This window comes from Suricata suricatta, chromosome 4 (genome assembly GCF_006229205.1).
Source record: "Suricata suricatta isolate VVHF042 chromosome 4, meerkat_22Aug2017_6uvM2_HiC, whole genome shotgun sequence".
Taxonomy (NCBI): domain Eukaryota; kingdom Metazoa; phylum Chordata; class Mammalia; order Carnivora; family Herpestidae; genus Suricata; species Suricata suricatta.
The window spans coordinates 133,257,598-133,269,672 of NC_043703.1; the positions used below are offsets into that span (position 1 = coordinate 133,257,598).

The 12,075-nt window shown below is 38.1% G+C and overlaps 1 pseudogene; it reads left to right on the top strand.

Moving 5' to 3' along the window:
• The first annotated feature begins 10,312 nt into the window (after positions 1-10,312).
• Positions 10,313-10,878, top strand: LOC115289113 (annotated as a pseudogene).
• Positions 10,879-12,075: the final 1,197 nt, after the last annotated feature.

Consider the following 12,075-nt stretch of genomic DNA (forward strand, 5'->3'; position numbering starts at 1 on the left):
CCTGTTTTGATCTTCTCAGGAAAAGGTATTCTATAAATGTGTATTATCATCGTTAGATACCAACGTTCCCTTCCTATGTTTTGATCACTGACATCTAAATGGTTTCTAATTAGGATTTGCTTAAAATACCACTAGCTGGATTTCTACGAGAACATATTTTGAAGCTGGAAAATATTGACAAAGCTTTTAGAGACATTTAGGAAATGTCCACAAAATATGGAAAGCATTATTTCTTTTGCAGCTATTTTGACAATGCAATGATTTTACTAAAAATTTGATGACATTGGGATGCCTGGGTGGTGTGGTCTGTTAAATATCCAACTCCTGATATCTGCTCAGGTCATGATCTCACTGTAATCAGTTCGACCCTTGCATTGGGATCTGCTTGGGATTTGTCTTTCCTCTCTGCCCCTTCCCTGCTTGCTCGCTCTCTCTCTTTCTCCTCCCCCCTTTCTAAAAATAAATAAATAATCTTTAAAAAATATTTTAAAACTTAAACAATTTGGTGGCATTGGGTTGAAACTCTTAACCTATCTAGGGCAAAAATTGCTTTACAAAATCAAGAATTATTTTTAACTCAAAAAGTTTGTAATTGCCTTTTTTGATCAAAGAAATAAGAAGTAATACAAAATGGCTACTCTTAATTTTAGAATGAATTCCCTTAGGCAAAAAAGTGATTGTGGTTACAGAAGAGAAAAGCTAATCCTAAGGGAAAAATTGACATTTCCAGTTACTGTGAGTAAGTGATTTGTTATGGCTCTGGTCTCCACCAATGAGACATTTTGTTTTCTTGTGTTTGTTTCTTGTGTCTAGAAGTTTATTTCATTTTATTAACAGAAGCCTATTTACTGTGGTGGTGGTGATGGTGGTGGTTGTTTTTAAGATAATTGACATTTACTATGTTAATGTTACTATAAAATGTTAAAATTTACTATGTTAACGCTACCCAATCTTTTTTCAAACCCAAATGTTGTCAGGGAATGAACTCCTGCCATTGTACCAGGTATTTGGAAGAAAATATTGGTGTGTGTGTGGGTGGGTGTGTGTGGGGGGTGTGGGTGTGTTTGTGTGTGTGTGTAGCTGAGACACAAGATAGATATTGGAAATTGCTTTCTTCATCATAGAAAATTTAGCAACTATCTGGCTACTGTCTTTGCTCACTGAACACTATTGTGACCACTCTCCCTATTTCAAAAGTAAGCTATGATGAGTATCCACTCATTGGCTTTGAAGGAGAGCGAGAGAAAGGCATGAGTCAGGGAAGGGCAGTGGTCTTTAGAAACTTGAAAAAACAAAGAAATAGACCTACTGAAAGGAATGCCACTCTGCCAACATTTTGATTTCAGCCCAGTGAGTTTCGTGTCACCTTTAGACTTGTAAGATAATAGATTTATATTATTTAAAACACCAAATTTGTTTTAATTTGTTACAGCATCATTGGGAAACCAATATACTCATGAAATTCCCACAAATTTATCTCAAGTGTATAGCATTTTATCCATTTCACAGTTATCAAAAATGAAGCAAAAAATAATTTATTTAACTTGCCAGGGATCCCATAAGTAGCCAACTGCAAAAGCAGAATGCTTTGGCTTTGGAATTCTAGTTTCTAAAAATGTTGGTTTTGTCAAGTGTGATACACAGCTATCAGGGAATGTATTAGCTACGTAAATTAGTAAAAGTAATAATCCAAATATAAATATAATAAGATTGTCCTATTTCTATTACTTGAAATGATGAAAACAGTAGTTGAGAGAAAAGCTTTAATCACTGAGTTATTTAGAATAGTCAGTGTCAATAGAAAAAGGTATTCTAGTGGATTAATTGGATTTTTTATTTAAGAATGAAGAAAAAGGGGAAGCTGGGTGGCTCTAATTCTTGGCTTCAGCTCAGGTCATGATCTCATGGTTTTGTGAGTTCAAGCCCCACATGGAGCTCCGTGTTGGCAGCTCTGAGCCTGCTTGGAATTCTCTCCCTATCCCTCTGTCTCTGCTCCTCCCTGCTCATGCTGTCTCTGTCTCTCTCAGAATAAATAAACTTAAAAAGAAGGATGAAGGAAAGGATTGATATAAACAAAAACACAGACAACAACTAGTGTTGGTGAGGATGTAGAGAAGTTGGAACACTCATACCTTGCACATAAAAAGATACCATGCCATAGAAAATTCTTCAGGGATCTCACAAAAGTTAATTCTGTGTTGAATTACCACACAGCCCAGCAATTCCACTTCTAGATATACAATCAAGAGAACTGATGCCATATGGCCACAACTCATACACAAGTATCCACTGTGGAGTTATTCATAATAGAGAAAAAGTGCAAATAATCATGAATAAACATTCATAACAAAATGTGATCTATCCATACAATGGAATATTATTCAGTCATATAAAGAAACACACTAATGATCGGTGCTATGACATGGATGATCTTGAATACATTATGCTAAGTTGAAAAACCCAAACACGAAAGGCCACATATCATATGATTCCATTTATATACCATGTCCAGAATTGGCAAATCCATGAAAGTAGAATATCAGTTATGGTTACCAGGGGTTAGGCTGAGGGGTAATCAAGAGAGACAACTCATTGGCATGGGCTTTCTTTTGGAGATGTTGAAAGCACTTTAAAATTAAATAGTATTGATGATGGCACAACAATGTGCATATACTAAAACACTAAAAGGGTATAAATGTTATGGTATGTTAATTGTGTCTTAAGGAATAAAAACCTAAAGGGAATGTCTTTTGAAAACAAGAATGCAAAGGTGAATCCAGGAAGCTTAAAAGTTTATAAGCAATTTTCGTCATTGATACTTACCAGGTAGTTTGAACCAGTTGTAGTCATTATGTTCAAATTTGATATTATCTCCCTAAGAATATGATAAAGGCCACTCCGAATTAAATTTGGATCATTACAATGTCAATTAAAAAGTTTTAAAAATACACTTATGATTTCTAAATAACAGGATATAATTACAAGGATATTAGACATAAATTGATTTAAGCTCAATTTATAAATGCAAATGCATTCACATTTAAGGTTGATAGTTTGTCCTCTGAACCTTTCTTGCTTGACTTGAATATTCTATTGATTTGCTGTCTCAGGGTTTACTAGCACACTACAGAAGGATTTTAGGCTTGAAAACATTGCCGTTTATCCTAGAAAATCTGCATGCACTATATCACATGAAATTTTAATTGAGGCATGCTTTATAATAAACGACGTAGCCTAGCATTGTTCTATTTGCTTACATAACAATATCTCAATTGACTATACTCATTCATTGTTAATTAGCTTCTTACCAAAGGGTATTGGCAGAGTTTCCATAATATTCTTAGCAAATAAAATAGAGGATATAAAGAAACTTAAGAGATTCTGAAGGCTCTTATTCCCAGAACTATTACTTCAGTATTTAAGCATAAAATCAATCTATTTTTGGATGCCGGGTTCTCCCTTTAAAAACAAGGGGAAGCCTGCTAATATACTAAGTGCACATGCATCATTAATAAGAGGGAAACCCACAGAATAATAACATAGTCCAGGCCAGTAGCTATATATAAATACTCAAGCTTTCTAGAGAATGTGTTTGAGATGAAGTCTCTTTTGCCTTCCATAGAATATCTTTTATTTTATTTAAAATAATTTTAAATGTTTATGTATTTCTGGGGTGTGTGTGTGAGAGAGAGAGAGACAGAGAGAGAGAGACAGAGAGAGAGAGACAGAGAGAGAGAGAGAGAGAGAGAGAGAGCGAGCGAGCACAAGTAGGGGAGGGGCAGAGAGAGAGGGAGACACAGAATCCGAAGCAGGCTCCAGGCTCTGAGCTGTCAGCACAGAGCCCAACGTGGGGCTCAAACACACAAAACTGCAAGATCATGACCTGAGCTGAAGTTGAACGCTGAACGCTGAAAAGGCTGAGCCACCCAGGCACCGCTCATAGAATATCTTTTAAAATGTATCTATCAGAGCTATGGGAGGACTTTAAATGTAATCCTTAGCAATCCCCCTGCTTCTCTTTAATGCAAAATTACCTGCAAATTTAGTTTGACGAAACATAAAGGCTGGCTATTTTAATTTTAATTTTGAGGTTACTGATAATATTCCACAAGCTTTCTCTTGTTCCTTAGTTCTCAAAACACAAATCTCAAGTTTTTCATTTGGTACCTGCATGTCTTCCTGGAGCTGTAATGGATACCTTTGGTTCCAGGTGTGAAGCAATAGGAAAAATACACCAACGCCTGGAACTCTAAGTCCTTTGGGAGTGCTGCTCCCGACCTTAGCAATTTCAGAGACTGGCTGTGTTCAACTTTGAAAGACAATTAGTCAGATGTAGGTGTGGTCTGTGAAGAGCCTTCCTAGAAGAAAGTAGAAAAGGCTTGGATGGTGGAGACCACGCAAAGTGGTGTATGGCGGTTAGGGGGTCCCTTCTCCTTGTGCTACTCCACAGCCGGAAACGTCCCTTCCCCTCCCCGCTCTGTGGCCCAGAACTGCCTTTGGGCTCCTTTAGGGATTGTCTGATCCAGGCTCCTAACCCTCCATTTTCTAGTTGGAGTCTCCCAGTGGGGGGCATGCAGGCATTGAGAGAACAGAGGACAATAAGATCAGATTACTAAATCCCCTTCCCCCAGGGCCCTTCCATAGGCTGTGGCTGTGAACCTGGACTGAAAAATCTCAGCTGGGCTGAGCTCTTCGACAAGTTCCACTCCAACCACAGTTCTTCCTTGACATACTGTAGAGAGTAAAGACAGACAGACATATGGGGACCAGATCACAAAGGGACATAACTGTTATGCTAAGGAATTCAAATACCTTCTGCAGATATGAAATCGCTGAAGGATTTTGAATAAGAAGGTGGTAAATGAGATTTAGTTTTTAAGAGGCAACACTAACAGCAACAAAAAGAACAGGTTCGAAGGAAGAGAGCCTGTAAGGAGAAAAGTCATATCAGTGTTTATTCAAATAAACACGACAGGCAATGCGGGTCTGAACTAAGGGAACAGTAGTTGGAAAGGGAAATTGTGATGAGGTTTTATAGGGATGCACCTGTACCCACCTGCACTGACCTAGCTTCCTACCGAAGTCAATGTTTGAGCCTAAGCTGTCTTCATTGCTAAAACAGTTTTAATATCCATTTTTCAGTAGAATTAAAGTAACATAAAAAAATAGGTTAAACCTATTACTTTTATTTTATAACCAGATGTAAATTTATGGTTTTTACTCTGAATTGTTTCCAAAAAAGAACTATTTGATAATGATACCAACAGCTGTTTTTCATTTTTTTTTTTACCATAACTGTCCCAGAATAAGTGCTAATTCTATTTGTTTTAAACTCTATTAGTGTTGGGGATGACTGGGCGGCTCAGTCGGTTAGGTGTGCAACTTCTGCTTGAATCATCATCTCACAGTTCGTGGGTTCAGAGCCCTGCATAGTGCCGTCCGCTGTCTGCACAGAGCCTGTTTTCAGATCCTCGGTCCTGCCCTCTCTCTCTCTGTCCCTCCCCTGCTCATATGCGCACTCTCAAAACAAAGAAACGTTTAAAAAGTTAAACTCTTCTAGCATTCATTGTAATACAGCTAAGCAGTAAGTAGAGACTAAAAGAGCAAAAGTAATTCTGTCATACTACTCCCCTCTCCAGGGTTAAACACCTAAAAGTTTGGCATTTATCTTTCTGTTCTTTTTTTCCTTTTGTGCATACACACACACACACACAGACACACACGTGCGCATACACATGCAGGTTTTAGAATGTTTGTAAATAGCATTCCACTCTGCATGTATTTGTGAATTACTTTTAGGCTTTACAATTCCTACTGGAACTTCCCCTTATAGATACCAAGAAAGTATTCTTTTTACCCGTGCATAGTAGTGCATATGGGAATGTATCCTAATTTATCTAAACCTCCTTTGGTGGACATTTAGAGTGGTTTGTTGTTGTTGTTGTTGTTGTTGTTGTTGTTGTTTTCATTAATTTATGTTGTTATAAACAATGTTCCGATGAGTATATATTTGTTCACAGTAAGGACATTTGTGTCAAGTACTCTGAGCAGGAAGTTTGCAGTATCAGGGGATACACGGTTTAAATTGTAATAGACACAGAAGCATTGTAGAAACATGTGGCTGCCCCAATCCATGGTACATGACAGTGCTATTGGGTTGGTACTGACACTCAACTCTTTCTTTATAAATTGACAAGGAGAAAGCATTTTATGATTATTTCATTAGGCATTACTTTGATCACAAATGCGGTCAGGGGTATCTGGATGGCTCAGTCAGTTAAGCGTCCAACTTTGGCTCAGTCATGATCCTGCAGTTTGTGGATTCAAACCCCTCATTGAGCTCTGTGCTGACAGCTCAGAGCCTGGCGCCTGTTTCAGATTCTGTTTGTAGCTCTCTGCCCCTCCCCCACTCGTGCTCTGCTGCGGTCTCAAAAATAAACATTAAAAGAAAGATTTAAAAACCAGATGAGGTCAAGCAACTTATTTTACATTCATTAATCCATTTTTCCTTCTCAAATTTTCTGTTTACACTAATTGTCCATTTTTTCTATTGAACTGTCATATTTTTTATTTTATTTTTTTTCACATTTTATTTTTTTTATTTTTTTCCATAATATTTTATTGTCAAATTGTTTTCCATACAACACCCAGTGCTCTTCCCCTCAAGTGCCCTCCACCATCACCACCACCTGTCTTCCTCCCTCCCCCCTCCCCCCCAACCCTCAGTTCATTCTCAGCATATTTTTTATTTTAGAAGCTCTTTAGATGACCGCTATTGGTTTTATTATATACAGAAAACAAATACTATTTTGTCCACATCTATTGCTCCTTTTTATCTGAAATATGGTGGTTTCTATGATACAGGAGTTTTAAAATTCCATCTAATCAAATCAAAACATCTTAAATTTTTTATTTTCAATCTTCACGACATGTTTGAAAGATCTTCAGTTTACTGAGTTAGTCAGCTCAGGCCACCGTAACCAAACACCACAGCCGGGTGGTAACAACAGAAATCTACTTCCTCACAGTTTCTGGAGGCTGGCAGTCTGAGATCTGGGTGCCAGCATTCTCAATTTCTAGGGAGAGCCCCCTCCTGGTTTTCAGAAGACTATCTTCTCACCGAATCCTTACGTGGTCTTTCCTCAATTCCTGTGCATGAAGAAAGAAAGAGAGATCTTTCTCTCTTCCACTTCTTATAAGGCTAACAATGCTGCTGTATTAGAACCTCACCCTTATGACCTCATTTAATCTTAATTACCTTCTAAAAGCCCTGGAGGTTTGAGCTTCAACATACAAATTTGTGGAGGGACACAATCTAGTCCATAGCCTTCACAAAAAGGCATTCTTCTGATTCTTTTAAACAGAGATTTAATTCATCTGGAATTTTATTTTTGCATCTTCACAGAATTAGTTTTCTGAAACATGGATTTAACTTATTTTTCCATGTGATATAATTTCCCCAATATTATTTATTGAATTCCATTCTTGTCTCACTAATATGAAATATCAGTATTATAAAATAATTCAATGGATGCATGAATTATCTTAACTTTCTTCTGTTCCACTAATTCATTAGTTTCAGCACCAGAGCCATATTTTTTTAAATTCCTGGAGCATTAATGTATACTTTGACACTTGTTAATCATCTTATGGGTATTAAAATTTTCTAGCCTTTTTTTATCCAAATTGTCTTTGAAATAAATTTTAGAATTTGTAAGGTGTCACTTATGAAATAAAAACGTGTACTGGAAATTCAAGCCTCCTTTTATATATATTTTTAGTAAGTTAATAGAGATTTCTTCTTAGGAGTCTTACACACTTCAGGCAGGACTGCAAAGAACTACGACAAATCTGGTCAGGAATCTACCCCCCTCTCGCCAATTTTTTCCTCATTGGCCTCAGTCTCTGATACTGTCTCACGTACGGTCAAGATAGCTACCAGAAGCTTGAAGATTCTGTTACAAACAAGCAGCCACTCTGAACAGGAAGTATCTCTGTTCCACTAGTTCCTGGAATCTCCTGTCATGATTTCCTTTTCAGAAGTCTCCTTTGCCTTGTGTGAGTAACATGCCCAGCTCTGAGCTGATCTCAGTCACCAGTGGGATAGATGGCCTTGACTCATCAAATCTGGCCTTGGACCTACCATCAAAGGGATTGTGATATCCCTACCTGCCATGTACAGACTAGAAGTGGTGACATTGTTCTCCAAGGAAAATCCAGATGCTGTTATCATAATAAGGAAAAACTGATGCCAGTGGTCAAAAACAATACATGTTGACCACCCTCGGGTACCTTGTCTCATTTATGTCTTCCCCATTTCTTTGTAACTTATATCTTCATGTTCCTTTAATAGTTTGGCATTTTAAGTCACATTTGTTTCATTCTAGTGTGAACTGTTTCAATGGTCAGATACCAATATTACTTGACTGCCCTGAATCTGAAGCCCCATCAAATAATTAGAGATTCGTACAATGTGTGAGTCTTCAGGGACTCAAAAAGAGGCAAACAGTTGTTCTTCCTGTACTCTGGCAACCAGGGGCAGGCAAGGGGATCCATGTTCAACTAATTATATATTTTTGCTTGGGACATTGAATAAAAGCAAGAACCAGGTATAAAGTACAGTTCATTGTGTCAGTTGATGGTGGAGTCTGATATCCAGGGGCAGCTGGATATAGCCCCAGTTTCTGTTTTCAAGATTAGCACCAGTGTGCTAAATACGTGAGCGCTGTGGTATGACAGTGAGTGGCCTCTGGCCATAAAACTCCTTTTGATTTCTGCCTATTTCCTGATCCCTGTTCTCCAGCCTTCCTATTAGCCACCTGATATCCTTTGAATCAATCCATTTGACTAATTTAGGCGTAATGAAATTATGATGCTTCAAACAAGGACCATGACTGATAAAAATTCAAATTATTGTACATATTCTTATATCATTTTATCACTTGTAGACTTAATTTAAGTGGTGAAATAGAACAGATGAATCATAATGAAACATTTTGACATAAAATGGGTTTAAAGAGGAAATCATGTCTTTATAAGATCACCCAAGCAAAAAATGCAAGAGATCAGGGTAAACGTGATGAAAAAGTCAAAGAAATTGAAATGTAAGTTAGTAAAAAGTGAAATAGAAAGGCAAGCAAAACCAACATGTAAATGTGTAAAAAGTTGTACGGAGCTACCATAGAGAGGGAAGTATGAAAAACAGAGCAAAATAAAACCGAAATAATAATGGAAATAGAACTAGGGAGCATGTGGTAAATAGGAAACAGATAAACAAGATTAAAAGTAGCTATGACTAGAGATAGCAATGATAGCAATCAAAATAATAATCAAACAAATATTTAAACCATGCATTAAGAAAACTTTTCCATGATAGAAGATTTACTTTTCTACAGTGAATATTGAACTGTGAAGGTTCAAGAGACATGTCTTGGTAAAGTTATTGAGATTTATCTTAGGATAGCCAGATAAAAATTTAGGACATTTTAATTTTTTTCATTTTTAATTAAAAATTGTTGTTTATTTTTGAGAGAAAGAGACACAACACAATCAGGGGAGGGGCAGAGAGAGAGAGAGAGAAAGAGAGAGAGAGAGAGAGAGAGAGAGAGAGAGACAGAATCTGAAACTGGTCCCAACCTCTGAGTCATCAGCACACAGACTGATGCAGGGCTAGAACTCACAAACTGCAAGATCATGACCTGAGCTGAAGTCAGACACTTAACTGGCTGAGCGACCCACATGCTCAAGACATTTCTAACAGAAGAGTCAAGCTGACCTTAGATTTCTCCACAGAAATAAATAATAACAGAGATAGTGGAACAACACTTACAAGATATGTTGTCAAAGAAAATTTCACCAGACACAGTTAAATTGGCAAAGAAAACGGGAAGAAAGATTGAAAGAAAAGGTGGGTTTGTTTTTAGCACTGGGTTAAGCCAGTGGGAAAGTACTGAAGGGCATTGGGGAGGAAGATGCTCAAAGTGGGGACCTAAGCCTTCTGTGTTTTCTAGTCCTCATATATTGAAGGTAGGCTCCTACCTGTCCACAAAGGTAGGGAGATAGAGGCTCTATGTTTCTTGATGATTGTATTTCAGAAGGATAGCTTTCAGGTCCTGGAGAAGGATGTTTGTGGGTTATATAATTGGCAAGAGGCTAGGAGAACATTTATATGTCAAAGGAGCAGGGAAAGACCCTACAATTGAAAGTCTTTAAAGTAAATGCTCAAGAAAAGGGAATTCAAGAGTTTGCATGAATTCTCCCAGGAGCCACCGCTCTTCCTCTTCCCCTAAGCGGCCTGAGGTGATCTCTGAAAATGGTTCGCTATTCACTTGACCCAGAAAACCCAACAAAATCATGCAAATCAAGAGGTTTAAATCTTCATGTTCACTTTAAGAACACCCGTGAAACTGCCCAGGCCATTAAGGGTATGCATATCCGAAAAGCCACCAAGTATCTTAAAGATGTCACTCTGCAGAAGCCGTGTGTGCCGTTCCGACGCTACAATGGTGGAGCTGGTAGGTGTGCCCAGGCCAAACAGTGGTGCTGGACACAGGGTCGGCGGCCCAAAAAGAGGGCTGAATTTTTACTGCACGTGCTTAAAAATGCAGAGAGTAATGCTGAACTTAAGGGTTTAATGTAGATTCTCTGGTCATTGAGCACATCCAGGTGAACAAAGCCCCCAAGATGTGGCATAGAACTTACAGGGCTCATGGTTGGATTAACCCATACATGAGCTCTCCCTGCCACATGGAGCTGATCCTCACTGAAAAAGAGCAGAGTGTTCCTAAACCAGAAGAGGAAGTTGCACAGAAGAAAAAGATATCCCAGAAGAAACTGAAGAAACAAAAACTTATGGCCTGGGAGTAAATTCTGCATAAAATACATGCAAATAAAAGTAAACACAGAAAAAAAAAAAAGAAAAGAAAAGGGAATTCAAGAGCCTATCATCAGGAGAACCATGTTTAAAATTTAGTCAAGATGAGGGGAAAGATAAGGAAAGTGTGAGCTAAGAGTTTTATATTTAACCTGACTATCCCTCATCCAGACTAGCTCTGTGATGAGAAGGTAAATGGGTCCAACGCATGAGGGGGCCTTGGTCCTGGTAGTCAGGAGTGTGGGGCATCCTTTCATGGCATGTGTCCATTGTCCTCAAAGCCATTCTCCTTCAAGGTTGCCTCGAATGTGAACTTAGGGAGAACCAGGGGCCCAAACTGCCAATGCAGGCTTCTGGGTGGCACTCACAGAAGGGTCCAGCCCTCTGCCAGCCCCAGTCTCTGTCCCCATTTTAAGGTGGAGAGGTGGGGCTGGGAGAGTGCCACTGCCTGTTTGTTCTTCCATTGTGCTGTAGACCTTGTATGTAATGTATTTAAATTAATGCAAATGTACAAATGGCAAGTCCAATTCTGGCCTTTTTTGTCTAGTTTTTTTTTTTTTTTGTGAAAAGAATACAAGGTAGAATGTAATTTTAAGGATATGTAACTAGGCTAATTATGAACATACAAGGACTTAGAAAATACCATTGCCATGATTTTTTGGTGTGCTTGAGGAAACTAGTAGAACTTCAGTCATTGGAGAGAGGTGACTGTGGGAAACATTGGCAGGAAACCTGGTAGTGAGGAGCTGCTGTAAGAAGGGACTCAAACAGGGGTGTCTGGGTGGCTCAGTTGGTTAAGAATCTGACATCAGCTCAGGTGGTGATCTCGCGGTGACCGAAAACATCTGAAACATCTATGCTTAATAGGGGTTACACACAAAATACATATTGTTTAAAATAAATTGATGGTTCTTTGTGTGCAATCTTTCATTTATACATGTGAGAGGGTTTTCTTTTCTTAATATTTTTACATTGTAGTACTTGTTTTCCTTTTTGGGGTGTTTGCTTATTTAATACATTCCATCAAGGACAGAAATTACATGCTGTTTTTTTTTTTTTATTCCCATAGGAAGTGTGTCTTGGGTTTTTCCCTTATTATTTTCTTTACTTCTTTTTTTTCCTCTTCTTTTTTTGGTGGTGGGGGTGGTTATGTTTAAATGAAGTTGCTTTTACAACACCAAAGACTTAATCATCCATTTCCT